The following is a 5,960-nucleotide window of genomic DNA, read 5'->3' as shown; positions in this document are numbered from 1 at the left end:
TATATATATATATATATGTACATGCATCATCATCATCATCATCATCGTTTAGCATCCGCTTTCCATGCTAGCATGGCTTGGACGATTTGACTGAGGACTGGTGAAACCGGATGGCAACACCAGGCTCCAATCTAATTTGGCAGAGTTTCTACAGCTGGATGTCCTTCCTAACGCTAACCACTCAGAGAGTGTAGTGGGTGCTTTTACGTGTCACCTGCACGAAGGCCAGTCAGGCGGTACTGGCAACGGCCACGCTCAAAATGGTGTCTTTTATGTGCCACCTGCACAAGAGCCAGTCTAGGGGCACTATATACATATATGCGTACATACATATGTATAGACACGCACACAAACATATATACAACAGGATTCTTTTAGTTTCCTCCTACCAAATCACTCCACAGTCTTTGGGCAACTTGAGGCTATACCAGAAGACACTTCTCCAAAGTGTCATGCAGTGGGAAACAAATGCATACATGTATAGATATATACATATACATGCATGACTACATACATACATTCATACATACAAGCACATATATCTATAAACACATACAGGTATAAATGGATGTCCATTGGTTTTGATGAGGAGGATTCAGTTATTCACTGAACTGAGCTGCCTGATCGTTAAATAAACATATAAGTGGCTGAGTATTCCATAGAGACATGTACTCTTAATGTCATCTCACAGAATCATTGCGACATAGTGAGTGACAAGGTTGGGTCTTTGATATACAAGTGCAATGCATTCGATGGGCTTCCATACAATTTCTGTCTACCTAATTCACTCACAAAAGCTTTAGAACAACCCCTGGCAAAGGTAAAAGACACTAGTCCAAGATGACATGTAGTGTGCTTGAACCTGGGACCTTGTGTTTGTGAAGCAAACTTCATAACCATTCAGTCATGCTGTGTTATAGGCATATACAAATAGATATCTGCAAACAGATATGTATGCATATACACACACAGATATCTAAGTATAATCTCAGACATGCAGATGTATATATGTAGAAACACCCTTTCAGATGTAAATGTATCAGTACATATATTATACTGGCATATAGCTGTAAGCACACGCACGCACACCCACACACAGATGCATAAATTTAAATACATATAGATGTGTATCCATAAATATTGATGTACTGCTGAAAATATAACCATAAATATATGTAAATGTGTTCAGACACACACACATACACACTACACACTGATAAAAAGTTATAAAACAAAATACACACACACACACACACAGACAAACAAAAGAACATGCACACACACACACACACACACACACACACACACAAAAAGCTATATGATATAATCACATGCATACAAAACACACACAAAGGTCTAAGACAAGATATAAATGCATACATGTAAATAAAAGCACACGGTTACAGCTCTTAGACTAGATATAAATACATACAGACGAATGCACATACATACACATATTATTTATTCATACATTTTATTAAAATTTTTACTTATCTTTACGTTTTCTATAAATTATTACAGATTATTTTTGCATATCCCTTAAGCAGCACCTGCTCTTACCGTTCGGTGTTGTCACAGATTCCTGTTCTAGGAATACTTACTAATATCATGCTTAGCTTCAAACATTTCCTGATATCAGTTTTGCATGCCACAAATTATCTTTGACATTACTTATGGAATATATTTTTACTGCATCATTATTTTCTTTTTCTATATTGATGTACATACATACATACTGCCTAACAGTTTGAAAACAGTCTTCACATATTTAAATTGCATTGTTGTTCATCATAGTTGTGACGTCATTGAAGATCTGGTCTCTGGATTCACTTATCTTACAATCCTAGCAATGCTATCTATCTGTTGATTCTCTTCAGATAATTATAGTTAGATGTACACTGAATGATATCTTTCTGTCTTAATATTAGGAAAATTGAAAAAAGTATCAGCCTATTCCAGATACTGTTTAACTCTTTTTGTGACCATATTTCCAATAAAATATATGATCTGTATGATTAATTAATTTTGAAAATAATCAAAAATTTAAGGGAATTTGAAGAATAACAGCACTTTTAGTGTCCCAATACTATAGGAAACCTATTTAACTCTTTAACTGCAAAACTAAATTTCATGGTTATTCCAGTACTAATGTTAAATACCAACTAAAAAAACAGAACTGGTATTTTCTGCATGTCATGTTGCCTCAATAAACTTGACATATCTCAGCAGAAAATGGTTTCAAACATGACATTTCTCAACAAAAGATACAAAGTGAATTTCAGAAATTTTTCAGACATTTTCAGGAGACATTGATTAATTCTAAACATGTAAAAATCTCTAATCTCCTTTAGAGTAGGATCCGCTGACTTCAGTGCACTTGTTGTAGCACTCTAGTAACTTTGTGAAGGTTCCATAGAAGTTCTCCAAAGTGAAAGTAACTAGGACCCTTGTCACATCCTCCTTCATCTCCAAAACACTTGTCCTTGAGGTTCTCCTTCAGTTTGGAGAATAACCAAAAGTCACAGGGAGCAAGGTCTGGACTGTAGGGAGGATGAAGTACAGTTTTGATGCCCATCTCTATCAAGTAGTTGATTACTAGGATGCTCATCAATGAGCACCATGGGAACAAACATTACACATGTTCAGATATTGATGAGTAATTTTGTGTACAGCTGCCACACCAACAACAAACAGTATGCTTATTGTCCTTATAGACACATAACAGTCTTCATCTGGAAAATTATGAATCTTCTCCACCAGCTCTGATGTACTGACATCCCTCTCTCCCTCCCACACCTCTCATAATCTTTCACCTCTCTGCTATCATCCTTGAAATTCTTGCATCAGTGAAAAGTTAATTCATAAGCATTCAAGAGTATTTCATAATTTTCTGTAATGTTTTTGCTGCCCAGTTTAACACAAAACTTTATGGCATAATGAACTTCCAAACATTCCAACTACATTCTACAAACTAGTCAGTTAGCTGTGACAAGCAATGTTTAGAAGGGAGTGTTCAAAGTGCTCTTACGGCCATCTCAATCTGGAATAACGAAAGTTGGCAGGTCAGCTTATTAGATGTATAGAAATGTATAGTAATTACAATAATCTAGGATAGTTATAACTGGCTCTCCTACAAAAGTCCAGGATCTAAAAGAATGCATCTTTTAGACTGGTATATAAAACTGCTGTCTACAGTTAAGGGTAATGAAATTTTGAGTGGATATATATCTGATTTCCACAGTAAAAGGGTTAAGAGAAAAGGTTGTATTTTAAATAGGAAAACTTCACACTTAATGGTTTGGCATTATAAAACCAGAAATGGTTCTGAACAAGTTGGCATCCAAATGGTTGAAGTGTTAAAATGTAAATGATGGGAGTGTTGAAAATATACTCTGGGCTGGGGGTTGGCAGAAGGTTATGTGTTAGTAAGGCCATACCTGTGATGATCACATAGGGGATAATATGGTAGTGGTGATGAAGGTGATGTGGTATGTAGATGGTGTTGAAGATTGTAGTAGTAGTGATGGTACTGAGCTAATGTCAGTGATGAATGATGAAGAAAGAAAAATTGGGTGTGGTAGTGATGTAGGTTGATATGGTAAACAGGAAGTGGCAATGATGATGATGATGATGACGACAGTCATGGTGATAGCGGAAGTTATGAGTGATGATTCTATTACAGTGGATGATAATTGTGATAAACATGAAGTAGATGATGATGGTGGTGGTTGTGCAAATGCAGACCAACATACACATACACACACAATCGTAAAATACAAATAAGGGCATATAATGGAATAAAAACATAAAATATCATTGGTGCAAATATGTGAAAACAAATCCCAAGACACCTGAGTACAAGCCTCAAAAAGGTCAATATACCGTATAATCAGTAAGAAATAGAAACAAAACTGAAGGAAGAATAAAAGCACACACAAATAATCCTTTCTACATAGGCACGACACCTGTAATTTTTAAAGAAAGGGTCTAGGTGATTACACTGACTCCAGTGCTTGAGTAGGACTTATTTTATCAACACTGAAGGATGAAAGGCAAAGTCAACCTTAGTGGAATTTGAACTCAGAATGTAAAGACAGACAAAATGCTTAGATGCATTTTGTCTGGCTTGTTAACCATTCTGCCAACTTGCTGCCTTAATTAATCATCATCATCATCATCATCATTGTTTAACGTCCGCTTTTCATGCTAGCATGGGTTGGACGATTTGACTGAGGGCTGGCAAGCCAGAAGGCTGCACCAGGCTCCAATCTGATCTGGCAGAGTTTCTACAGCTGGATGCCCTTCCTAACACCAACCATTCCAAGAGTGTAGTGGGTGCTTTTACCTGCCACCGGCATGAGGGCCAGTCACAAAGGACTGGCAACGGCCACGCTCAAAAGGTGTTTTTAACGTGCCACCTGCACGGGAGCCAGTCCAGCAGCGCTGGCAATGACCTCACTCGAATGATTTTCTAACGTGCCACTAGCACAAGTGCTAGAAGGCAACACTGGTAACGATTACGCTCTAATGGTGCTATTTACGGTCACTAGCACGGAAGCCAGACAGCTGCTCTGGCAATGAACATGCTCGACAGTGCTGTTAGTGCTCCACTGGTGCAGTGACCAGTTATCGAGTATGGTTCAATTTCGATTAATGATAATCCTTTCTTCTATATGCACAAGGCCTGAAATTTTAAAGAAAGGGAGCTAGTTGATTACATCAACCTCCAGTGTCAACTGGTCCTTATTTTAATGACCCTGAAAGGATGAAAGGCAAAGTTGACCTCAACAGAATTTGAGCTCAGAATATAAAGATAGATTAAATGCTACTAAGCATTTTGCAGGCATGCTAACATTCTAGCCTGCTGGCTGTGGGCACCTGACACTTTCCATCATACCCAGCAAAATAAAGCTGAGAGTTTTCATGATATTATAATAATGATAATAAAGGTTTCAAATTTTGGCACAAGGTCAGCAATTTCAGGGAGGAGTAAGTTGATCACATCAACCCCAGTGCTCAACTGATACTTATTTTATCAACTCTGTAAGGATGAAAGGCAAAGTTGACCATAGCAGAACTTTATCCGACATGCTAACACTTTTGCCAGCCGACCACTTTAATAATAATAACATTTCTTACTACTACAGGCACATGGCCTGAAAGTTTGGTGGAGTGGGCTAGTTGATTACATTATCCTTAATGTTCAGCTATTGCTTATTTTATTAACCCCCCAAAGTTCTTTTCTACTCTAGGCACAAGGCCCAAAATTTTTGGGGAGGTGGCCAGTCGATTAGATTGCCCTCAGTACACAACTGGTACTTAAATTTATTGACCTCAAAAGCATGAAAGGCAAAGTTGACCTCGGTGGAATTTGAACTCAGAACATAAAGACTGACGAAATACTGCTAAGCATTTCGCCCGGCGTGCTAACATTTCCGCCAGCTCGCCATCTTATTGGCCCTCAAAAATATGAAAGTAAAATCAACCTTGGCAACATTTGAACTCAGAATGTGAAGCCAGAAGGAATGCTGCAAAGTATTTTGTCCAACATTAACTATACAATAACACAGGTATGCATATGTAGTGAAACTACCTCCCGCCATTCTTCTCATTTAAATATAAACAAACGCGAACGTAGTAGAGAACCCATTCCTTGTCATCACGTGACTGATCATTATTCGAATCAGCAACTTCTTCGAACCGTTCCCGCCAGAACGCAAACTGACCAATCACGACCCCTAATAAGGTCACGTGATAGAGTAAAATTCTGAAGCCATTTGGAGCCCTCTTAACGCTATATATAGATCAACTCATACCCCACAATTTGTCTTGGTCCAGTTTCTCTTTGAGAACTGTTCCGTGTACCACACGACAGCAGCAGCAGTTCCAGCGACCACTTCAACAGCTTCGTCCAGCCAACGATGACCACCGCCGTCGCCACATCAGCAACAAGAGTCTAC

The 5,960-nt window shown here is 38.3% G+C and overlaps 1 protein-coding gene across 6 annotated transcripts in view; it reads right to left on the bottom strand.

The window, feature by feature from the left end:
* Nucleotides 1-5,960, bottom strand: part of LOC106881659 (cAMP-dependent protein kinase regulatory subunit) — a 455,850-nt gene that overhangs the window by 42,438 nt on the left and 407,452 nt on the right. The gene's annotated exons all lie outside the window — the stretch shown is intronic.

This window comes from Octopus bimaculoides, chromosome 6 (genome assembly GCF_001194135.2).
Source record: "Octopus bimaculoides isolate UCB-OBI-ISO-001 chromosome 6, ASM119413v2, whole genome shotgun sequence".
In the NCBI taxonomy this organism is placed as follows: Eukaryota; Metazoa; Mollusca; class Cephalopoda; order Octopoda; family Octopodidae; genus Octopus; species Octopus bimaculoides.
The sequence above is the reverse complement of the archived record's forward strand: the minus strand, read 5'-3'. Positions and strand labels throughout refer to the sequence as shown.